This window comes from Oncorhynchus gorbuscha, linkage group LG02, assembly GCF_021184085.1.
Source record: "Oncorhynchus gorbuscha isolate QuinsamMale2020 ecotype Even-year linkage group LG02, OgorEven_v1.0, whole genome shotgun sequence".
NCBI lineage: Eukaryota > Metazoa > Chordata > Actinopteri > Salmoniformes > Salmonidae > Oncorhynchus > Oncorhynchus gorbuscha.
This window is the reverse complement of record NC_060174.1, coordinates 99949668-99976048: the sequence shown is the minus strand read 5'-3', so window position 1 is coordinate 99976048 and position 26381 is coordinate 99949668. Positions and strand designations below refer to the sequence as shown.

General features: G+C 43.3%; 1 pseudogene; it reads left to right on the top strand.

Annotated features, from left to right (window-relative positions):
• The first annotated feature begins 525 nt into the window (after nt 1–525).
• LOC123990854 lies at nt 526–26262 on the top strand (annotated as a pseudogene).
• Nucleotides 26263–26381: the final 119 nt, after the last annotated feature.

Genomic DNA, 26381 nt, shown 5'->3' with positions numbered 1-26381 from the left:
CTTCTCACCCCAGGCCTTGAAAGACCAAAAGAGGATGGGTGTATAGGTGACTGATTATGACAAGAAACCATCAAACTGAGCTTGTTTCTTAATTTTATCTTATTCAGTACCAGGAAGCCTGATGTTAACCAATAGACATACATTTGTTTCATGAGATCTGATTCCTAACTCGAGATCTGTGCTAATACCTTACATTTTCTTGCAAATCTCACATTTACATCAATGTATAATTCTAAGTTAAGTGTGTGGATCTCAAGTTAAGATTCAGACCTGAATGTGCAGAGCAACAACCATGCTTTAGTTCACTTTCAAAAAAGAATTTCAGGTGCTGACAATGTTTTAAAAAAAGGTGATTATATCACAGGTGGTGCTGGTGACGCGCCTTCATCACAACCCCTAAATGAGAGGAATAAATTAAAGTTTGGTAAAAGTAAAGCTGACGGAAATGATTATAAATATCCCTTCATTTTCCATGGAGCATTATTACATTGTCATGCCATTACGTTTTGCAGGTCTTTCATCTAATCACCGAAAGATGGAAAGCTGTGTATGGACCACGACAGGCAGACTGGAGAGGTCAAATGTTTTTACCACTACATAATCTCAATGAGTTGTGTGACTACAGCTCTGCAGCTTTTGTCATCAAAGCCCCATATACTACCACCACGGCGACCTGTATGCTCTCGTTGGCTGGTCCTCACTACATATTCGTTGCCAAACCCACTGGCTCCAGGTCATCTATAAGTCTTTTCTAGGTAATCCTCCGCCTTAGCTCACTGGTCACCAGAGCAACACCCACCCATAGCACACGCTCCAGCAGGTATATTTCACTGGTCATCTCCAAAGCCAACTCCCTCTTTAGCTGCCTTTCCTTCCAGGTCTCTGCTGCCAATGACTGGAACGAATTGCAAAAATCACTGAAGTTGGAGACTTGTATCTCCCTCACTAACTATAAGCGTCAGCTGTCAGAGATTGTTTATTCCCTGTGTAACTCTGTGTTGTTTTTGTCACGCTGCTTTGCTTTATCTTGTCCAGGTCGCAGTTGTAAATGAGAACTTGTTCTCAACTTGCCTACCTGGTTAAATACAGGTGAAGTAAAAATAAAATCATCATATTTTTACATTCTAGGGATCCACAGGATACACCCTCATTAAGATGAAGGTTGTCGAGCCCTACCCTGCAAACTAAGTTACTACTCTATGTGAACCCGACACACTGTATTTTATTTAGTAGCATGAGACTCGGAACAACTTTTTCATTGATGTAACCAATCAATTTTGTGTTGTTAATTGTGACATAAGGTGCAAGTTGGTTGTCCTAATAGCAGGTTATAGCAGATTATTGCAGGGTGCTGCTTGAGAATACAATAATTGTTTTGCACTCGTCTGAACACTTATTTTCCTGGTAACCCTAACCCTGGAGTGCCCTTAATAATCAGAGCATCTTCTTGGTGGCAGCTACTCTCAGACCAGAGAGCATGTTTGGCCAGACTAACTGCTGGGTCCATCCTGACATCAAGTACCTAGCCTTCGAGACGGCCAGTGGAGACGTGTTCATCAACACACGGAGGTCTACTAGGAACATGTCTTACCAGGGATTCACGAAGAAGAACGGCAAGGTCACAGGGATCATGGATGTTCTGGGTGAAGAGATGTACATTTAAATGACATCCTTATGTTTAAGTATTTGCACATACACTTACACACTGCAACATATGTGAGCCTGACACATACACACACACACACTACATCTCATGTGACCACACACACTCACGTTTAACTCTCTCCGTAGGATATTCTTGGATGTGCTCTTAGTGCCCCGTTGCCATCTTACCAGACCATCTATGCTCTGCCTACGCTCACCATCAAGCAGGGCAATGGTATTGGAATAGTCAAGAATACTCTAAATACCACTTAATTGCTTCCATGATGTCTCTGCTCCAGCACGTCAAGATCGGGCTTGAGGCATTCCTCCTTTTGAAGAGCTAAAGTGAGGGAGGCATAAGTCATTGTAGAGCAAGTAAAAAGATGATGATTACTGATTTAGGACCTGAGGGGATGCTACACACAACTCCCACAGCATTGCCTCTTTTGCTATGAGTCATTACAGTGAATTATTTTGGTCTGTTTTGCTCCAGGGGTTTACATCTGCATTGAAATGGTCTGACTAAATTGAAACGTCAGAATGCAGATGTCTATGGCCTTGTTCTCTCGCTGATGCACAATGTCCTGTGTTTGGTAGAGAAGGCAATGAGGGAAAACATTCTCAGAGGACACCGCAGGGGAATTTTTGTGCCTCTGGGTGTTGGTTGTGTTTCTCATGTGACTTTGGTCTACTTGCTTTGTGACCACCAGGCACTGGAATTGTCACCAGCGTTCCGTCCGATGCACCCAATGACATCGCTGCCCTCAGGGATATAAAAAAGAAACAGGTGATGCTTTAACTGTACTACTTAATAATTTACTTTGTGCTTGTTTGTGGCTTCTGGTCTATATTAGCTAACCTATGCATTTCAAAATATGTTTTGGTCAATGAAGTAATTGGAGATCACTTGGATTCCTCTTATAAGTCCTGAGAGAAAAATGTGGAATCAAATACAAGATGGTCTTACCTTTTGAGCTGGTAAGCTGCCTCTCGCAACCTTTATTTGGTTATAAATGTCCAGACAGTGTACTGTGTGCCTTGTACTCACACTGCTCTACTCCATCTGCCCATCATTGAGATCCCTGGCTATGGGAACCTGTCGACTCCTCCAGTTCTGTGACCAGTTGACGATCCCGAGCCAGAATAACCTCGAGAAGCTGGCAGAGGCCAAGGAAAGGGTCTACCTCGAGGGCTTCAATGAAGGGGTGAGTCCTAATGGCTACACATAACATCTCAACTATGCATACCAGTATTACAATACCACTTTATTTATCCTCGTAGCACAGCTATGGCTAAAGAGGTGCAGCAGACCTATACAACAATCTAGAATAATATTTTTAAAAATCAACAACATAGTTTGTAATGAACTGTCCTCTTTTCTCAGATCATGCAGGTTGAAGACTAGAAGGGCCGAAAAATTGCAGGACGTCAATAAACCCATCCAGAAGACAATGATGGAGGACCCTGGTTGAAATCCATTATTTGATACTGTCGGGAAGAGTGGGGTGTGCCCGACTACACAAGTGGAAAAGGAGTAAACACACAACAACAGAGTTCAAGGTTCATAAGCTTTTACTATAGCTTTCAGTGTCTCTGGAGTTCTTGTCCACAAGCCGTTCAGGCAAAGAGGGTGGTTAAATATGGCGGCCACCTGTAGCCTCTTGCGGCGATGTGGCCTCACTGGCAGAGTCTGTGGCAGGAGAGCGAAAAACACAGTGTGAGTAGGCTGGCTGTCTTCCTAACTGCTCCAGCTGTGTGAGGTCCAGCCTGCGCCCTTGTGCCAGTCAGTTGATTAAGGAATGCCTTGCAGGTGTGCTGATTAGTAATCTTGTACCATGTGTGTTGGGTGAGAGGAGTTGTGGAGCTGTCTTCGGCTGGCCTGGTTTTGAACATAGTGCACTCTTCCGCAGTGCTGAACTGAGTGCTGCTGTCCATGGTGCTGTACTGGGACTCCTTCACCTATGCCCATGCTTCTCACGCTGCCACAGATACGACACCAATCTATATTTATTGTGTTCATGTTTATGCTTTTTAACTATATTGTTTGTTTACACTGTGGGCTGTTCGCTATGGTTGTTGACGTGGGCTGTTTGCTACGGTTGTTGACGTGGGCTCTTTGCTACGGTTGTTGACGTGGGCTCTTTGCTGTGGTTGTTGACGTGGGCTGTTTGCTACGGTTGTTGACGTGGGCTCTTTGCTACGGTTGTTGACGTGGGCTCTTTGCTGCGGTTGTTGACGTGGGCTCTTTGCTACGGTTGTTGACGTGGGCTCTTTGCTGCGGTTGTTGACGTGGGCTTTTGCTACGGTTGTTGACGTGGGCTGTTTGCTACGGTTATTGACGTGGGCTGTTTGCTGCGGTTGTTGACGTGGGCTGTTTGCTACGGTTGTTGACGTGGGCTGTTTGCTACGGTTCTTGACGTGGGCTGTTTGCTACTGTTGTTGACATGGGCTGTTTGCTACTGTTGTTGACATGGGCTGTTTGCTGCGGTTGTTGACGTGGGCTGTTTGCTACGGTTGTTGACGTGGGCTGTTTGCTACGGTTGTTGACGTGGGCTGTTTGCTACGGTTGTTGACGTGGGCTCTTTGCTACGGTTGTTGACGTGGGCTCTTTGCTGCGGTTGTTGACGTGGGCTTTTGCTACGGTTGTTGACGTGGGCTGTTTGCTACGGTTATTGACGTGGGCTGTTTGCTACGGTTTTTGACGTGGGCTGTTTGCTACTGTTGTTGACGTGGGCTGTTTGCTGCGGTTGTTGACGTGGCCTGTTTGCTACGGTTGTTGACGTGGGCTGTTTGCTACGGTTGTTGACATGGGCTGTTTGCTACGGTTGTTGACGTGGGCTGTTTGCTACGGTTCTTGACGTGGGCTGTTTGCTACGGTTGTTGACGTGAGCTGTTTGCTACGGTTGTTGACGTGGGCTCTTCACTGATGTGTTTGATACGTTTCTTTGTTGTGCATTAGTGTGTTCTAACCTGGACCTCTACTAATGTTCCAGGGCCAAGCTTTGATCTCTATGGAGCCAGAGAAGCAGGTGATGGTGAGCTCTGCAGTGAGTGTGACCACACACTCTGTGACCACACACTCTTTAGGTTCTGTGATGGGACCAGGAAGAGCTTTGAGGCCACTCTGAACTGGCTCCAGGAGCATGCATGCTCACGTACCTATGCCCTGGGTAAGGAGGGGGACAGGCACATGGGGCAGGATCAGTGGAGTTAGTTTGGAGATTGGACATGATCAGTGGAGTTACCTTGGACAGGGGACAGGATCAGTGGAGTTAGTTTGGACAGGGGACAGGATTAGTGGATTTTGTTTGGTCATGGGGCAGGATCAGTGGAGTTAGTTTGGACAGGGGACATGGGGCAGGATCAGTGGGTTTAGTTTGGTCATGGGGCAGGATCAGTGGAGTTAGTTTGGACATGGGACATGGGACAGGATCAGTGGAGTTAGTTTGGACAGGGGACATGGGACAGAATCAGTGGAGTTAGTTTGGTGTCACAGCAAAGCATATCCTGTGCAGGGCCAGGATTTTTACTGACCATGTGACCTGACAACTCTTGGCGTAGTTCTAACAGTAACATACAGTCTGACTAAACTCTTGGCCAGTTCTACCAGTAACATACAGTCTGACTAAACTCTGGGCCCAGTTATACCAGTAACATACAGTCTGACTAAACTCTTGGTCAGTTCTACCAGTAACATACAGTCTGACTAAACTCTGGGCCCAGTTATACCAGTAACATACAGTCTGACTAAACTCTGGGCCTAGTTCTACCTATAACATACAGTCTGACTAAACTCTGGGCCTAGTTCTACCTATAACATACAGTCTGACTAAACTCTGGGCCTAGTTCTACCTATAACATACAGTCTGACTAAACTCTGGGCCTAGTTCTACCTATAACATACAGTCTGACTAAACTCTGGGCCTAGTTCTACCTATAACATACAGTCTGACTAAAACTCTGGGCCTAGTTCTAACAGTAACATACAGTCTGACTAAACTCTGGGCCTAGTTCTACCTATAACATACTGTCTGATTAAAACTCTGGGCCTAGTTCTACCAGTAACATACAGTCTGACTAAACTCTGGGCCTAGTTCTACCAGTAACATACAGTCTGACTAAACTCTGGGCCGAGTTCTACCAGTAACATACAGTCTGACTAAACTCTGGGCCTAGTTCTACCTATAACATACAGTCTGACTAAAACTCTGGGCCTAGTTCTACCAGTAACATACAGTCTGACTAAGCTCTGGGCCCGAAACTGAACTTCGTCAGGTCAAACACACTGAGTGTTCACATCCAAAAATATATACATTTCACCTCACATGACCATTACGGACATGATGCATGGTGGGTGCAAAAACATGTGTATATCTCTAATAATTAGATGACAATGAGATGGGGGCTTGTAATGGTTCCAGAACATAACCTCTCACGTCCGGGAACACATCTTTTGAGACCAGAGGCATTGGGGAATTTTGGGATAGTGTAAAATTTGGCTTGGAGGCAAAATACCCAAAATAAGGAAGCATGTTTTAGTAGATAATGTGCCAAACTACAGGAAGGAAACATGTTTCACATGCTTAATGATCAGTTTTCCATTTCAATGGAGGACCCAGCGTGTAAAACCACAGTAATTATATGATAAGCATATCCTTTACCGTTCACACTAGAAGGTGGTTGATTGTTTTTCTTTCTTGGTCTTTTTTTTTTGTCCGGTGTGCTTGTTGCTATAGGAACAAGGTTGCCATGGGACCAGCAGTGGCTAATCGAGTCCCCGTCTGACTCGACCATTTACATGGCCTACGACACTGTGGCTCACTTCCTCCAGGGGGAGTGCTCAATTTCATTGATTGGGAATAGGCTTCTGTAGATGCAGACTGAGGGCTTTATAACTCCTTAATATGACCTTTTCAACACATTATTGCAATAGAGAAAGTGTGTAATGTAATGGTTGGTGATATGATTATAATGTACTATTTTGCACATGCATATACAGTTGAAGTCGGAAGTTTACATACACCTTATAGCAAAATAGATTTAAATTAAGTTTTTCACAATTCCTGACATTTAATCCTAGTAGAGATTCCCTGTTTTAGGTCAGTTAGGATCATCACTTCCTTTTTAGAATGTGAAATGTCAGAATAATAGAATAATGATTTATTTCAGCTTTTATTTCTTTCATTACATTCCCAGTGGGTCAGAGGTTTACATACACTCAATTAGTATTTGGTAGTATTGCCTTTAAATTGATTAACGTGGGTAAAACTTTTCGGGTAGCCTTCCACAAGCTTCCCACAATAAGTTGGGTGAATTTTGGCCAATTCCTCCTGACAGAGCTGGTGTAACTGAGTCAGGTTTGTAGGCCTCCTTGCTCTTACATGCTTTTTCAGTTCTGCCCACACATTTTCTATAGGATTGAGGTCAGGGCTTTGTGATGGCAACTCCAATACGTTGACTTTGTTGTCCTTAAGCCATTTTGCCACTTTGGAAGTATTCTTGGGGTCATTGTCCATCTGGAAGAGCCATTTGCGACCAAGCTTTAACTTCCTGACTGATGTCTTGAGATGTTGCTTCACTATATCCACATAATTTCCCCTCCTCATGATGCCATCTATTTTGTGAAGTGCACCAGTCCCTCCTGCAGCAAAGCACCCCCACAACATGATGCTGCCACCCACGTGCTTCACGGTTGGGATGATGTTCTTCGGCTTGCAAGCCTTCCCCTTTTTCCTCCAAACATAACAATTGTCATTATGGCCAAACAATTATATTTTTGTTTCATCAGCCCAGAGGACGTTTCTCCAAAAAGTACAGTCTTTGTCCCCATGTGCAGTTGCAAACCGTAGTCTACTTTTTTTACGGCGGATTTGGAGCAGTGGCTTGTTCCTTGCTGAGCGGCCTTTCAGGTTATGTTGATATAGGACTTGTTATGTTTTTTTTTTTACTGTGGATATAGATACTTTTGTACCTTTTCCCTCCAGCATCTTCACAAGGTCCTTTGCTGTTGTTCTGGGATTGTTTTGCACTTTTCCCCTCAAAGTACGTTCATCTCTAGGAGACAGAACGCATCTCCTTCCTGAACATATGACGGCTGCGTGGTCCCATGGTGTTTATACTTGCGTACTATTATTTGTACAGATGAACGTGGTACCTTCAGGTGTTTGTAAGATGCTCCCAAGAATGAACCAGACTTGTGGAGGTCTACAATTATTTTTCTGAGGTCTTGGCTGATTTTAATTTTTTTCCCCATGAAGTCAAGCAAAGAGGCACTGAGTTTGAAGGTAGGCCTTGAAATACATCCACAGATACACCTCCAATTGACTGAAATTATGTCAATTAGTCTGTCAGAAACTTCTAGAGCCATTACATAATTTTCTGGAATTCTCCTAGCTGTTTAAAGGCACAGTCAACTTAGTGTATGTAAACTTCTGACCCACTGGAATTGTGATACAGTGAATTATAAGTGAAATAATCTGTGTGTAAACAATTGTTGAAAAAATTACTTGTGTCATGTATAAAGTAGATGTCCTAACCGACTTGCCAAAACTATTGTTCGTTAACAAGAAATTTGTGGAGTGGTTGATAGACGAGTTTTAATGACTCCAACCTAAGTGTATGTAAACTTCCGACTTCAACCTTATTTAGTGGAAGAGGAAGAAAGCAGTGTGCCAGAGCTTTTTAAATCCCAATAGATGGTTATGGATATATATAGTGGAGCCACTTTACAATCTGAGTCTCTGTGTCTGTGCTCTCTCTGTCTCCCTGTCTCTCTCTCTGTCTGTCAGGCCAGAACAGATGAGCAGGGAGGTGTGGGACTTCATCTTCTTTAAGAGCTCTCTCTTTCCCGAAGATGGAGATCCCCAAAGAACACCTGCAGAGGCTGAGGAGGGGGTTTGGGTACATGTACCCCATGGATGCCTGTGTGTCTGGGAATGACCTGGTGCCCAACCACCTGTACAGCCATGTGGCCGTGTGGCCCAATGCCAGGTGAGATGAACCCCCAGCCCGGCTACCTGCCTGTCTGCCGGGCCTGCCTCTCTACGGTGCTAAGGCTGCTACAGGGATACAAGCTATTTGGGCTTTATGGGAATGTTGTTTTGCTATATTGAATGCTGGAATGCTGTATTGATTGAGTTAATTGAGCCTTCATTTTATGATGAAATGGGTGCGAGTGCTGTATATTAAAGATATCTGGAAGTGGTTTGTTTGTTTGTCTTTTCTGATTTATGCAGTTTTGGGTGAACTTGTAAGTGTAGAATAATTATGCAGTTCCATACCTATATTATTGGAAAGGATTGGCAGGATAAGCCTAATTACTGCAGGGTGTAACCAGTTATGGGATAAGGCACTGTGCAGATGGTACGGATGGGAAGACAACCCCTCTGGAGATTCTCATGTTTTGAAGGAGATTATCTTTGTGTACACAGCAGAAAATGGCTGCAGGCAGTCCGGGTGAATGGTCACCTGTTACTCACCTCTGAAAAGGCATGTTTTCCCTTCTCTGAAAGAGGTTTTGTTAACTCCAAACAAGTCACCGATGCACTGAAATTACTCTGTCGCCTGCTCTGGCATCATGGGACCTTTGTGTTTGATATGGTCTGAAGACGCCAAGGGTCATGCACAAATACTGTGTGTGTTTGTGTGCGATCCTACTAACAGTCTTTGTTCATATTCATCAGATGGCAACATCTTCATTCTGAGTATCGCCATCTCCAAGTTCTCTGCTAACGGTAAGTAGGGCCCTATAAGCCTTCCAGTCTCTGTTAAGTCTACCCCCTACTTTTTCGAACATTCTGTTAAAAATCGTGCAACATTTCAGCGTCCTGCTACTCATGCCAGGAATATAGTATATGCATATGATTAGTATGTGTGGATAGAAAACACTCTGACGTTTCTAAAACTGGTTAAATCACGGCTGTGACTATAACATAACGTGTGTTTCATCGAAAAGCTCAAGAAAAACTGATCACCAAAATCTGGAAAATATATCAATGCGCCACTTGCATGTATTGTCTATTGGAAAGCAAATTACATGGGGCTGAGATTGCAAGTCCTACAGCTTCCACACGATGTCGCCAGTCTTGTCAATTGCCTGGGCTTTGTTTCTTGGTCAAAGGAGTGAGAGAGAGCCCATTCCTTCCGGTCTCCGACAGGATGTTTTGGATGAGAAATTTCCGAACATGATTTGAAGACGTGGAGCTATTGAATACACATCGCCCCGTGATCAATTTGATAGATTATTAACGTTTACTAATACCTAAAGTTGGATTACAAAAGTATTTCGAAGTGTTTTGTGAAAGTTTATTGTAAATGACGTTGCGTTTTAAAACGGTGTTTTTTCCTGGATCACACACTCTTCATAGATCGATATTTAGGGTATATATGGACCGATTTAATCGAAAAAAAGACCCAATAGTGATGTTTATGGGACATCTAGGAGTGCCAACAAAGAAGATCGTCAAATCTAATGAATGTTTTATATTTTATTTCTGCGTTTTGTGTAGCGCCGGCTATGCTAATTATTTTTTTTTTACGTCCCCTTCAGGTATTTCGGGGTGTTGCATGCTATCAGATAATAGCTTCTCATGCTTTCGCCGAAAAGCATTTTAAAAATCTGACTCGTTGGCTGGATTCACAACGAGTGTAGCTTTAATTCAGTACCCTGCATGTGTGTTTTAATGAACGTTTGCGTTTTAACGAGAGCTATTAGCATTTAGCGTAGCGCATTTGCATTTCCAGATGGCTAGATGGGACGCATGCGTGTCGGGTCGACTTAACATCTCCTAATTACTAAGACGCTTTATGAGAGGAACAGTCATTCTTTTACAGGCCTTTTCTCCAGAAGTTATTAGCATAATCAATTAGTCATTCTTTACTTCTTGATGGCTAAACGTTTCCTGCTATTTCTCCTCTGATGGAAGGGTGGGTTTGCTTTATTTGGGAAACAGAAATAGAATTGGAAGGGGTAGCAGAGCATTGAGATAGCGTTTCCTGCATTCCTTCCGACCACCTCTTCCTACTTGGAGAGTAGAAATAAACACCATGGTCTGGCCCAGAGTGGTGGTAGTAAATTAGTCATGCTGATTTGATGCCATTCCTCTGGCTGATTGCTTCCTTCTGGTTATTTATGAAGAAGTGGGACTGCCTAAATGCACTGTTCTCTTCACATACTTTTGTAGAAGACAGGAGGGGGGATGGAGGAGGGATGATGTAAGGCTGTCATTATGCATCATTATACTAATTGCAAAAATTCAGCTTTTAGTATCAAAGTGCTTTGTTTCTACCAGTGCCACTGTAATATGGTGTGTGTGTGTCCTGAGTGTTAAGCACAGCCTTACCATGTTGTGTATGTCCTGAGTGTTAAACACAGCCATACCATGTTCTGTGTGTCCCGAGTGTTAAACACAGCCTTACCATGTTGTGTATGTCCTGAGTGTAAAACACAGCCTTACCATGTTGAGTGTCCTGAGTGTTAAACACAGCCTTACCATGTTGTGTGTCCTGAGTGTTAAACACAGCCTTACCATGTTGTGTGTCCTGAGTGTAAAACACAGCCTTACCATGTTGTGTGTCCTGAGTGTTAAACACAGCCTTACCATGTTGTGTGTCCTGAGTGTTAAACACAGCCTTACCATGTTGTGTGTCCTGAGTGTTAAACACAGCCTTACCATGTTGAGTGTCCTGAGTGTTAAACACAGCCTTACCATGTTATGTGTCCTGAGTGTAAAACACAGCCTTACCATGTTGTCTGTGTCCTTGCCCATGGATGTCTAGAGGACAGAGTGGAAGACGTTAACTTTGTGGAGGCCATGGCCGATGCTGGCGTCCTGCACCTCTACACCTGGGTGGAGTGTTTCAAGGAGATGATAGCCAATCAGAACAACCTGAGGACAGGGCCAGCTTTCGCCAGGTAGTTTGCAATGTCCAATGAGATAATTGAATCTAACAGAGTGTGGAATCATCATCCAAGCGAAATGCTTGTGCTTCTAGTTCCGACAATGCAGTAATAACCAACGAGTAATCTAACCTAACAATGTCACAACAACTACCTTATACACGCAAGTGTAAAGGGATGAAGAATATGTACATAAAAATATATGAATGAGTGATGGTATAGGCAAGATGCAGTAGATGGTATCGAGTACAGTATATATATATATATATATATATATATATATATATATATATATATATATATATATGAGATGAGTAATGTAGGGTATGTAAACATATAAAAGTGGCATTGTTTAAAGTGGCTAGTGATACATGTATTACATAAAGATGGCAAGATGCAGTAGATGGTGTAGAGTACAGTATATACATATGAGATGAGTAGTGTAGGTTTAAAGTGGCTAGTGATACATTTTTTACATACATTTTTCCATTATTAAAGTGGCTGGAGTTGAGTCAGTATGTTGGCAGCAGCCACTCAATGTTAGTGGTGGCTGTTTAATAGTCTGATGGCCTTGAGATAGAAGCTGTTTTTCAGTCTCTCGGGCCCTGCTTTGATGCACCTGTACTGACCTCGCCTTCTGGATGATAGCGGGGTGAACAGGCAGTGGCTCGGGTGGTTGTTATCTTTAATGAACTTTATGGCCTACATGTGACATCGGGTGGTGTAGGTGTCTTGGGGGGCAGGTCATTTGCCCCCGGTGATGCGTTGTGCAGATCTCACTACCCTCTGGAGAGCCTTACGGTTGTGGGCGGAGCAGTTGTCGTACCAGGCGGTGATACAGCCCGACAGGATGCTCTCGATTGTGCATCTGTAAAAGTTTGAATGTTTTAGGTGACAAGCCAAATTTCTTCAGCCTCCTGAGGTTGTCTGTGTGGGTGGACCAATTCAGTTTGTCCGTGATGTGTACGCCGGGGAACTTAAACCTACTACCCTCTCCACTACTGTCCCGTCGATGTGGATAGGGGGGGTGCTCCCTCTGCTGTTTCCTGAAGTCCACGATCATCTCCTTTGTTTTGATGACGTTCAGTGTAAGGTCTCGTCGTTGGTAATCAAGCCTACCACTGTAGTGTCATCTGCAAACTTGATGATTGAGTTGGAGGCATGCATGGCCACGCAGTCATGGGTGAACAGGGAGTACAGGAGAGGGCTCAGAACGCACCCTTGCGGGGCCCCAGTCTTGAGGATCAGCGGGGTAGAGATGATGTTACCTACCCTCATCACCTGGGGGCGGCCCGTCAGGGAGTCCAGTACCCAGTTGCACTGAACTTCCTGACGGGCCGCCCTCCAGGTGGTGAGGGTAGGTAACAACATCTCACACTCATAAGAATGAGTTTTTGTCACAACCTTACTCGTGGGAAGTGACAAAGAGCTCTTATAGGACCAGGGCATAAATAATAATATAAAAATAATCAATAATTTTCCTCTTTATTTAACCGTCTTACATATAATACTTTATTTGTTCATCGATTGTGAATTGTGAATAACTCACCACAGGTTAATGAGAAAGGGTGTGCTTGAAAGGATGCACATAACTCTGCAATGTTGGGTTGTATTGGAGAGACTCTCAGTCTTAAATCATTTTCCACACACAGTTTGTGCCTGTATTCAGTTTTCATGCTAGTGAGGGCCGAGAATCCACTCTCACCTTAGTACGTGGTTGCAGAAGGCGTCAGTGTCTTAACAGCGTGATTTGCCAAGGCAGGATACTCTGAGCGCAGCCCAATTCAGAAATCTGGCAGTGGCTTCTGATTAAATTCAGTTTTCACATAACCGCTTGTTGCAATTTCGATGAGGCTCTTTTGTTCAGATATCGTTATGTGGACTGGAGGCAGGGCATGAAAGGGATAATGAATCCAGTTGTTTGTGTCATCCATTTCGGGAAAGTACCTGTGTAATTGCACTCCCAACTTACTCAGGTCTTTCGCTATATCACATTTAACATTGTCCGTAAGCTTGAGTTCATTTGCACACAAAAAATCATACAATGATGGAAAGACCTGTGTGTTGTCCTTGCAACTTCTTAATCCTAGCCTTAATTTTGAACCTCACATTGAATATAGTTGCGGAGAGTCCCTGTAATCCTAGATTCAGATCATTCAGGCAAGAAAAAACATCACCCAGAAAGGCCAGTTGTGTAAGAAACTCGTCATCATGCAAGCAGTCAGGCAAGTAAAAATTATGGTCAGTAAAGAACTTTAAGCTCGTCTCTCAATTTAAAAAAAACTTGTCAATACTTTTCCCCTTTATAACCAGCACACTTCTGTATGTTGTAAAAACATTACATGGTCACTGTCCATATCATTGCATAGTGCAGAAAATACACAAGAGTTCAGGCGCCTTGCTTCAATTAACAAAGTTAACCATTTTCATTGTAGTGTCCAAAACGTCTTTCAAGCTGTCAGGCATTCTCTTGGCAGCAAGAGCCTCTAGGTGGATGCTGCAGTGTACCCAAGTGGTGTCGGGAGCAACTGCTTGCACGCATATTACCACTCCACTATGTCACCCCTGTCATGGCTTTTGCGCCATCAGTACAGATACCAACACATCTTGACTACCAAAGTCCAGTACTTTAAAAATATCCTCTCCTGTTGTCGTGGTTTCCAGTGGTTTGCAGAAGAGGATGTCTTCCTTAATTGAACCTTAATTGGTCTTTTTCCCCAGCATTGTTCCAGCCATATCGCGGCAGCAGGAATAATGAAGTCCTCCACATTAGTATGGGGCTTGTCTGTCTAGCCACTCGGTAGCTCACCATATACGACGCTTCTAGCCCCTTCTTATTAATGGTATCTGTTGCTTTCATACATGTCTTACAACTCAAAAGTCTTCTTAATTCTCGCTCAAAAAACTCCTGTGGCTTATTTTTCAAATGGGCATGTTTTGTTTCTAAATGTCTGTGCAAGAGTGAAGGTTTCATCGAGATGTGAGATAGTACTTTTGCACATTTAACACACTGTGGCTGAGGAAAGGCAATACTCCCAATATAGGTGAACCCAAAATCAATGTAGTTCTCATCATATTTGCGCCTTTTCGATGGTCCAACGTCCCTGTCTGTTGTTCGGTGCTTTTCCGGGTAAGGGGCAGTAGCTCTTCGGCTGCATCAGATTCACAACTGTCAGTATCCATGCTAGCTGGGCTAACAACAAATGTAGAATTACTGATGCTAGCATTAGATATGCTCGTGGAAGCAGAAAAACTTGTGTCGTCGACAGGTGCAGGTGTTGTACTGCTGGTACTTTTTAAAATGTGAATCACATTTTAATTTGGCTTACCCCCCGACGGCATTGCGTACCCCAGTTTGGGAATACCTGGCATGAACAACATTAATTGTGTGATGACGGGGATGCAGGGTTATGTTCAGAAAATCTATACGTGTGCTTTCTCTAGTTCCCCAATGGCACAGCTAGGAGATCTCAAAATAGAAGCTTATACAGTTGAAGTCAGAAGTTTACACTTATGTTGGAGTCATTAAAAAGGCGTCCCGCTAGCGGGACAACTTCTGGTGAAGCTGGAGGGCACGCAATTCAAATAAATAATCATAATAATTATGGATATTAAATATTTAGGTAAATACAAGTGTCTTATATCGGTTGAAAGCTTAAATTCTTGTTAATCTAACCGCACTGTGCGATTTACAGTAGGCTTTACAGCGAAAGCTGAAAATATTTTTCCAACGGCACAGGTATCATAAATTCACAAATAGAGATTAAATGTTCACTTACTTTTTGAAAGTCTTCCTTTGATTTGTCATCCAAAGGGTCCCAGCTATAACATATAGTGTCGTTTTGTTAGAAAAAATCCTTCTTTATATCCCCAAAGGTTTGTTTATTTGGCGCCATCGATTTCAGGGATCCACCCCTAAACTTTGTTTCAACAAGTCAAAATATGTTTCTAATTAATCCTCAAATACCCTAAAATGTCATCAAATGAAAATATACCCCTAAACTTTGTTTCAACAAGTCAAAATATGTTTCTAATTAATCCTCAAATACCCTAAAATGTCATCAAACTATATTTTTTCATATGGAAATAAGTATGTCAATAGGAAAGCGATATTAGCAGGTGCGCGTTGTCTTCATGGTGCATGGTCACACGAATTTCCAAGCAGATGTCATTGTACTAAAACTCATTATTCTTACTCGTCTTACTCCATTGTAATGGGCTCTCTCTCAAAATAAATTCTGTCTGATTTTTCTTTGGATTTTCTCCTACCATATCTATCGTGTTATAGTCTCCTACATTATTTTAACATTTCTACAAACTTCAGAGTGTGAATGATTTCTTTCCAATGGTACCAATTATATGCATATCCCAGCTTCAGGGCCTGAGCAACAGGCAGTTTACTTTGGGCACATCAGTCAGGCGGAAATTGAGAAAAAAGTATCCTCTTCTGAATTAAAGTTAATCAACCACAAACTTCTTGCTAACAAACTATAGTTTTGCCAAGTCGGTTAGGACATCTACTTTGTGCATGACACAAGTCATTCTTCCAAAAACTGTTTACAGACAGATTATTTCACTTAGAATTCACTGTATCACAATTCCAGTGGGTCAGAAATGTACATACACTAAGTTGACTATGCCTTTAAATAGCTTGGAAAATTCCATAACATTATGTCATGTCTTTAGAAGCTTCTGATGGGACGAATTGACATCATTTGAGTCCATTGGGGGTGTACCTGTGGATATATTTCAAGGCCTTCCTTCAATCTCAGTGCCTTTTTGCTTGACATCATGGGAAAATCTAAATATATCAGCCAAAGACCTCAGAAAATAAATTGTAGACCTCCACAAGTCTGGTTCATCCTTGGGAGCAATTTCCAAATGCTGAAGGTACCACGCTCATCTGTACAAACAATAGTACGCAAGTATAAACACCATGGGACCACACAGCTGTCATACCGCTCAGGAAGGAGACATGTTTTGTCTCCTAGAAATTAACATACTTTGGTGCAAAAAGTGCAAATCAATCCCAGAATAACAGCAAAGGACCTTGTGAAATTGCTGGAAAAAACAGTGTACAAAAGTTTCTATATCCACAGTTAAACGAGTCCTATATCGTCATAACCTGAAAGGCCGCTCAGCAAGGAAGAAGCCACTGCTCCAAAACCCCCATTAAAAAGCCAGACTACGGTTTGCAACTGCACATGGGGACAAATAACTTACTTTTTGTTCTCTGGTCTGATGAAACAAAAATAGAATTGTTTGGCCATAATGACCATCATTATGTTTGGAGGAAAAAGGGGGAGGCTTGCAAGCAGAAGAACACCATCCCAGCCGTGAAGCACGGGAGTGGCAGCATCATGTTGTGGGGGTGCTTTGTTGCAGGAGGGACTGGTGCACTTCACAAAATATATGGCACCATGAGGAGGGGAAATTATGTGGATATATTGAAGCAAAATCTCAAGACATCAGTCAGGAAGTTAAAGCTTGGTCTCAAATGGGTCTTCCAAATGGACAATGACACCAAGCATACTTCCAAAGTTGTGGCAAAATGGCTTAAGGACAACAATGCCAAGGTATTGTAGTGGCCATCACAAAGCCCTGACCTCAATCCTATTGAACATTTGTGGGCAGATCTGAAAAAGCATGTACGAGCAAGGATGCCTACAAACCTGACTCAGTTACACCAGCTCTGTCAGGAGAAATGGGCAAAATTCACCTAACTTATTTTGGGAAGCTCGTGAAAGGCTACTCGAAACGTTTGACCCAAGTTAAACAATTTAAAAGCAATGCTACCAAATACTAATTGAGTGTATGTAAACTTCTGACCCACTGGGAATGTGATGAAGGAAATTAAAGCTGAAATATATCATTCTCTCTATTATTAATCTGACATTTCACATTCTTAAAATAAAGTGGTGATCCTAACTGACCTAAGACAGGGCATGTTTACTTGGATTAAATGTCAGGAATTGTGAAAAACAGAATTGAAATGTATTTGGGTTAGGTGTATGTAAACTTCCGACTTCAACTGCAGTTGAAGACTCTTCTTTGAGTCATAAAAGTGCATTGAAATTACTTCGGAGCTGTGCACACTTTGGAGAGGTGTGTGGCCACTTGGAGACACCAGTAGTCCTCTCACTCAAACCCTTGTCATTTTTTGTCTTATGTTGCACCTAAACCACATTTTCCAGGATATTTTTTTATTTTCAATTTCATGGTATTTAATCGGTTAGTTATAGTCTTGTCTCATCGCTGCGACCCCTGTACAGACTCGGAAGAGGCGAAGGTCGAGATCCATGCGTCTTCCGAAACACAACCCATCCAAGCCACACTGCTTCTTGACACAATGCACATCCAACCGCATCAATGTGTCAGAGGAAACACTGTACACCTGGCAACCTGGTCAGCGTGCAATGCTCCCGGCCCGACACAGGAGTCACTAGTGCGCGATCAGACTAGGATATTCCTGCCGGACAAACCCTGCCTAACCCGTACGACGCCGGGCCAATTGTGAGCCTCCCCATGGGCCTCCCGGTCGTGGCCGGCTGAGACAGAACCTGGGCCTGAACCCAGAATCAGCCTTACACTATTGCGCCACCCGGGAGGCTTCCAGGAATATTCTTATCAGGTTACTGAATGTATCCAGAGTATTTTCTGATTTTGTTATCAACAAATGCGGCGAAAAGTACAATCAATTTAAAATGCACACCAAATCAACAGTGTCCTGTTTGGATTCAGTCTTCTGTCAGGTGAACTTCTGTGTCCTAAACTTTGGTCTAATAATTCCATCATAATCTCCAAACTGTTCCCTTTCAATTGCTACCACAGTTATGCAAATGCTTTTCATATTTCTTCTGTAAGAAACATTTCAAATTAGCTCTGTCCATGTAGGCCAATTCCCCATGAGTATAAAGGGTTAATGGAGCTGAACTAAGTTTGAAATGTACCTTTGTGGTCAATGTTGATGAATAGCTTAATTGTTAGATGGGACATAATGGTCCTGCGGAATCCTCTCCCTTTCATACAGCACAGTGAGCCAGAAAACAAGTCTCTTCATTAAACCCTGAAAATACCGAGCAGCCTTGCATACAGACATATGTCACCAAGTACAACAATTACCCAATGGAGACATTTAGGTCTCATTGTATTCTAATGTTATCACAGAGACCAATGAGTTATCAGTCAAGTGGCTGGGGTCCTAGATAGAAGTTAAAATACTACTCTGATCTTGTAGCCTATCTTGTGTACATCTCCATAGATGGTTCCATATGTAATTCTAAGGCGAGGAGTGTATTGACAATGTGAGGCTGTATTCTGCCAGCTTCGGCAGATGGCTCTTCAGTCACTGTCTATATTTTTTGGTGCATGTAGTAAAGAGAAATGATTTTGTTCCATAGAAAACATAGACACGGCTATAACACATCCCCTATGAGTAGGATAGTTGGTAACAGCCAGTGAAAACAGCTCTTCTTCAAAGAGACCTATTTACAGACCATTAGCCTAGCTGTAGCTTTCTGCCATAGGGACTAGACAGAATCTTTAATGTATGGCTCACACACCCTCCACTACTCTGAGAAGAGAGAAAAATGAACGTGGCGGCAGTGTCCCGTGTGGTAACTGGAAGAGAGTCGACAGCTGTCATGTTAAATGAGTTCACGGATGCCCGGCTCCACTTGGCACTGAGACTAGTTCACACAGTAGCTCTTAGAGGGGGGACAATGAATACTCATCCTCCAGATAGGTTTAGGATCTTATATAACACAGTAGACTTGGCAGCATTAACTAGAGAGTGACTTTTCTCAGTCATGTCATGTTAGCCCAGGTGCTAATGGACGTCTGGCTGGGTCAGGACTTCCTCCTCTGATGAGCATCACAGCCGGGCTAACACTACTGTTGTGCTAGCAGGCTGCAGACTGACTGATCTCTCTATTGTCTGTCTGTTTCTCTGTCTGTTACTCCGTCTCCCCTCCCTCCCTTTACAGAAGGGTGATGTGAAACCCCTGGCCAAGCCCTTCTACTGCACCATCTACGTGGCCAAGACATAACCCTCCTGGCAGCACAATGCCTTCTCTGTGCTGGGAAAACACTACAAAGCAAGTACTAACACCCAGGAATCTGCTTGGTTGGGAATCAGACCGGGAAGACCGAGTGAGCCTATGAACTTGACTCTATGTCCCAAATAGCACTATATAGGGAATAGGGTGCTATAGGGCTCTGGTCAAACGTAGTGCACAATGGCTGAATTTATTGCTGTGCTTATTTTGCCCAATTATTGACTGAAGAGCTGATCTAATTGGTCAATAAATGCAGCTTGGGAATAGAGTGCAATTTGAGACACAGAAATAGATGGTTCTGAAACGTATCTATATTTCAGCTTGTCCCTCGTGTTGTTTTGGGGAGGAGTGGCTACAGAATATAGAGACCCTACTGTGAGCTGTGATCCGCCCACAGGCAGAGAAAGTCGCTATGCTGCTGACGGCCTGGAATCCCCCTGATGATAGACTGACACTCCCACGTGTAGTGTGTGTGTATGTGTATGTGTGTGGGTGTGTGTGTGGGGGGGGGGGTGTTGTTCTTCCCTGGATGTGTGTTCTCAGAGCAACAAGGGCACTCTGCCTGATACCAAGGTCATTGCCATGGAGCTTGGTGCCCTGCCGGAGCTCTAGAAACAGATGGAGAGAGGTATACTGTTCCTTGCTGTGATCAAGGTGAGGCTGAGGACAAGAGAGTTGGCCCCTCTCCACCCCCCAGGGCCCTGGTGTGTCTCTGTGGTGGGGGCCAGGGTCTCACTATAACGCAACCCTTGGCTGACCTCTGCTAGGCTCTCTGCATTCTTTTGAAAAACATATATGGCTCTGTACAGTTGGTAAGCATATTGAGGACATTGTTTCCGTCATTAGATCACTTGTATTTCTACAGTCCATATTCACTACCGGGCCAGCATGACCCATATTCACCAACGGGCCAGCACAACCCATATTCATTACCGGGCCAGCACAACCCATATTCACCAACGGGCCAGCACAACCCATATTCACCAACGGGCCAGCACAACCCATATTCATTACCGGGCCAGCACGACCCATATTCACTAGCGGGCCAGCACGACCCATATTCACTACCGGCCCAGCACAACCTTTATTCACAACCGGGCCCTCACGACCCATATTCACTACCGGGCCAGCACGACCCATATTCACTACCGGCCCAGCACAACCTTTATTCACAACCGGGCCCTCACGACCCATATTCACTACCGGGCCAGCACGACCCATATTCACTACCGGCCCAGCACAACCTTTATTCACAACCGGGCCCTCACGACCCATATTCACTACCGGGCCAGCACGACCCATATTCACTACCGGCCCAGCACAACCTTTATTCACAACCGGGCCCTCACGACCCATATTCACTACCTGGTCATTGCGACCCATATTCACTACCGGGCCAGCACCACAGTGATCAATAATGGATAGCATTTATCAGTGGTTCAGAGCTTAGCATCGGTATTGCTAGAGGTATGACTGCATCAAAGTGATAAAATATCCAACAAACAATATATTCCAAGCCAGATGATTGCCTGTGTTGGGACTGTAAAACCCTACTGTATAGGTCCAATCTAAATAGCTGTGAACATAAAGGCTCTTAGGCCAATGTGTGTGTGTGTGTGTGTGTGTGTGTGTGTGTGTGTGTGTGTGTAAAAACTATTGGTCTCTAAATCAGGAGAAATGGCGGACTATGTGAAACTATTGGTCACTAAATCCGGCTAGAAAGACCATGTAAAAACGTTGGTACAGTGCCTTGCGAAAGTATTCGGCCCCCTTGAACTTTGCAACCTTTTGCCACATTTCAGGCTTCAAACAAAGATATAAAACTGTATTTTTTGTGAAGAATCAACAACAAGTGGGACACAATCATGAAGTGGAACGACATTTATTGGATATTTCAAACTTTTTTAACAAATCAAAAACTGAAAAATTGGGCGTGCAAAATTATTCAGCCCCCTTAAGTTAATACTTTGTAGCGCCACCTTTTGCTGCGATTACAGCTGTAAGTCGCTTGGGGTATGTCTCTATCAGTTTTGCACATCGAGAGACTGAACATTTTTCCCATTCCTCCTTGCAAAACAGCTCGAGCTCAGTTAGGTTTGATGGAGAGCATTTGTGAACAGCAGCTTTCAGTTCTTTCCACAGATTCTCGATTGGATTCAGGTCTGGACTTTGACTTGGCCATTCTAACACCTGGATATGTTTATTTTTGAACCATTCCATTGTAGATTTTGCTTTATGTTTTGGATCATTGTCTTGTTGGAAGACAAATCTCCGTCCCAGTCTCAGGTCTTTTGCAGACTCCATCAGGTTTTCTTCCAGAATGGTCCTGTATTTGGCTCCATCCATCTTCCCATCAATTTTAACCATCTTCCCTGTCCCTGCTGAAGAAAAGCAGACCCAAACCATGATGCTGCCATTTGTGCAATATACGACTGATTGTTGTCCTATGGACAGAGTCTCCCACCTCAGCTGTAGATCTCTGCAGTTCATCCAGAGTGATCATGGGCCTCTTGGCTGCATCTCAGATCAGTATTCTCCTTGTATGAGCTGAAAGTTTAGAGGGACGGCCAGGTCTTGGTAGATTTGCAGTGGTCTGATACTCCTTCCATTTCAATATTATCGCTTGCACAGTGCTCCTTGGGATGTTTAAAGCTTGGGAAATCTTTTTGTATCCAAATCCGGCTTTAAACTTCTTCACAACAGTACCTCGGACCTGCCTGGTGTGTTCCTTGTTCTGCATGAAGCACTCTGCGCTATTAACGGACCTCTGAGACTATCACAGTGCAGGTGCATTTATACGGAGACTTGATTACACACAGGTGGATTGTATTTATCATCATTAGTCATTTAGGTCAACATTGGATCATTCAGAGATCCTCACTGAACTTCTGGAGAGAGTTTGCTGCACTGAAAGTAAAGGGGCAGAATAATTTTGCACGCCCAATTTTTCAGTTTTTGATTTGTTAAAAAAGTTTGAAATATCCAATAAATGTTGTTCCACTTTATGATTGTGTCCCACTTGTTGTTGATTCTTCACAAAAAAGACAGTTTTATATCTTTATGTTTGAAGCCTGAAATGTGGCAAAAGGTCGCAAAGTTCAAGGGGGCCGAATACTTTCGCAAGGCACTGTATGTGCAGATGATGATGTACAAGTAGAGATACTTCTGTGCAAAAGAGAGAAAAGAAATGACCTACTTGTGCAACTAATGGAATAATAACACTTATGGCAGTATGGAATAATACTACATAGATAAACAATAAGCAGAGCAGTATTGGCAAATCTAACATGAATGAGAATAGCAACAGCCATACAGCCATACAGCCCCCCGCACAACATTCAGACATTGGTGTTAATGTCGACAATAAAAAGTCCTGAGAAATGCACGTCTTCTTCCTACGGACGATGAGAACACTCTGACCTGAATGGCCGTGTGCAGTGCTCCTGGAGAACATAGTTTGACAAACTCTCTGGAGTTAGCTACACCAAACACTCTTCCCTCACTTTCTCCCAGCTATGCATGTTTCGTGGAATGAGTTGTGAAGGATAGGCTCTACAACCTGCCATTCATTCTCTTAACTCCGCCCCCTGGTAATCTCTGAAACATCTATCAAGCGTTTCTTTTTTTTTCCATGCCTTCTCCCAATTGACTGTTTTCAGTTTGACTTTCAATTTGTCCTCCAGAGTTGAATGCAGCTATTTGCTATCTGTTTAAGAGCACTATTGTCCATCTATACAACCCAATGTGTTTTATTCATCTCACCTGTGTTATTAGTTCTGTGATATTATACCATGGCTCTATGCTTTCTCTGGAAAATAATGCAACTCCCTGGAAGGTTGGTGGCACTCTGCTAAAACATCTTGGAACACACTTTCCACGTCGTTCATTATTTACCATAGAACGCATAGCCCCTTGTTGATTATCCCTTACATAACTCCCATAGCGACCATAGTGATTCAGCCAGCCTGTGATGTTTATTTGGGGCATTTGCTGGCACACCAGGCCTGTCTAACTAACTGTATCTAGTTTCTAATACCCTCTCTAACCAGTCTTAATTATACTGAAACAACAACAGTTGCCTTGAATGTGTAATGTGGGTAACTTTTCAGCAGCACCAATCACATGAGGATTTCAGGCTAATGCCAACCATCTCCCCTGTTCCCCACAGTATGAATTCACAACGCTCCAAACACTCTGCATGTCACACTGGCCCTATCAAATATTAAACTACTGTGTTAATGGTTTCTCCCTCAATCTTTCTCCCTATCTCTCTCTCCCTCTCCTCCCTGTCCTACATCTCCTCCTACTCTTCCTCCTCCTTCTCCCTTCTTCTTCTGCTCATTCTTCTTCTTCTGCTCATTCTTCTTCTTCTTCTTCTTCTTCTTCTTCTTCTTCTTCTTCTTCTTCTTCTTCTTCTTCTTCTTCTTCTTCTTCTTCTTCTTCTTCTTCTTCTTCTTCTTCTTCTTCTTCTTCTTCTTCTTCTTCTTCTTCTTCTTCTCCCCAGCTTGATCAGATAGATGCTGTGTTCATATCAGAGAGATGACACAATAAAGGAGGACTGTTGCCTTGGGAAACCGTTCAGTGTCTTCAGATCCGAGGAAGACGGACAGACACATCCTTTTGTTTGAGCTGCCGTTCTGCCACAAAGACGCGCCTGTCGGTTGTTTCACTAGTTTGTCTTTCTGCTTGATCAGCCCCCCACACAGAGAAACAGCCAGGGCATTTTAGATGCTATTAGAATAATTATAGTAACAGCAACATAGTTTCCAGAGAGACCTCTTTATTATTCATTATTTTATCTTGAAAACACCACTAAACGTGTTCAATCAGTCCCATGTTAAATGTTTACTTAAACATTTTCAAAGCGATGATAAATAATAACTTGACACTTGACACAACATATTATTTATGACAACATGTATGTCTGTCTGTGAAATGATTTGAACACTTTATGAATTATGAGTATAGTCAGACAAGTGAGCTGTGTGTGTGTCTCCTAGCTTGGTGTGGCAGTGTTCCTGGTCAACCCCCATCCATCCAACGGTCTCTTTACCATCACCATCAACATCTGACAGGGTGACAGCAGAGACGACATCATCTGCAGACTATCCAAAGCCATCAGGCTAATTAAAGGTATATTTCTAATCCCCTAAAGACCTTGCGACTTCAATGCTTTCCTATTGATAGCGTGTAATTTAACCATATTTGATCATGTTTTTTGAATTGCTTGCCTTGGCCTATTGCCATTCCCTTAGTTAAATGTAAAAGTTAGTTTTACTGAGGGTTGTATTTAAGATGTACAAATAGCTTGTGTCTAGTAGTCATTTAGATGAGTCCTCTGCTCTTAGTTTTCACACAGTAACTTTTTATCATACAATAAACAGAAGTTCAACACAAGTCCCCTGTTATGTCCTGCAGACCTGACTGAAGTGAGGCATCTACAAGGTTATTGTTGTTTAACTCTGCAATGTAACCATGGTGCCTGACCTCCTACATGTCCCCTCGGTCCCCATGCAGACCTGTCCAAAGTGGAGCTGATGTACTTTGAGGACCCTGTCCTGGGGCATCGCCAGGTGCCCAAACTGGGGAGGGAGGAGCAGGGTAAGCTGCCCATCTCTGACAAGTCTTCCTTCAGCATCAGCCAGGCCAACAGGAAGGTCCTCATGACAGACAGTGGCCTCAGCGTGGGTATAGGAGACACCCTGATTTACCTGCTACAATAGCACAGGTCTGGGGCCTGTTTTACTACTTCTATCACTGGTCTGACAAGGGATCATCTAGTCTCATAGATATCAGTTATTACCTTCTAGGAAGGTAGGAAGGATGCATGTTAACAGTATTTGAACAGGGCCCTGCTCTCTGTGTAGACGGGTGGGACTGAACCGCTGGGGCTGTAGCAGAATGACAAGACACTATTTTCCTGCTGAGTCTGAGGTCTATGTAGATAACATGCACAGCTCTGTGACGTATAGCCAGGCTGTCAGAATGTGTGCGTCTGGTAGCGAAGTCAGGTGCAGCAGAGCAGAGAATTGTGAACAGGTGCACACTTTATTTAGGCAAAAGTGAAAAACGGCCAAAACAGTAAAAAAAAGATATGTTTAACAATAAACATCTTTGTGAAAAATAACCTGGAAAAACAAGCCAGTCTGGCGCGTCAACAATACACACGTAACACAAACAAAGACATGATGGGGAACAGAGGAATAAATACATGTAGATTGATTGGGGAATGAAAACCAGGTGTGCAGGGAACAAGACAAAACAAATGGATACATGAAAAATGGAGCGGCGATGGCTAGAAGCCAGGTGACGCCGACCGCCGAACGCCGCTCGAACAAGGAGGGGAGCCGGCTTCGGCGGAAGTCGTGACACAGGCACAAGTCCTTTGCCTTTACCTTTTCTATTGAAGTTGTTGTACAATAGAATGTGTACCTTCGTCCTCTCATCTTATGTGAAATGAAATGTAATTATGTTGTTTCAGCGGCTCAGTGTCTGCCATTATGTGCGAAAGTACAGACGGAATAAAGCTTCTCTACCTGTACAGCCCTCTGCCTACGGTCTCTTTCCACTAGGTACAAGACATATATTTTGTATTCATATGTTGAGGGGTTCCAGGCAAAGGTGTTTTCTGAACATCTCTTCAGCGGTACTTATATGTCCAGTAACTACCGTATACAATTAATAATTTCCACAAATGTGTCAACAAAACAAAAAATATTCTGGCATAATTGTCAAAGTTTGAATAAACACATTTTTATGTATTTGGGTGGTGCATTTCTTTC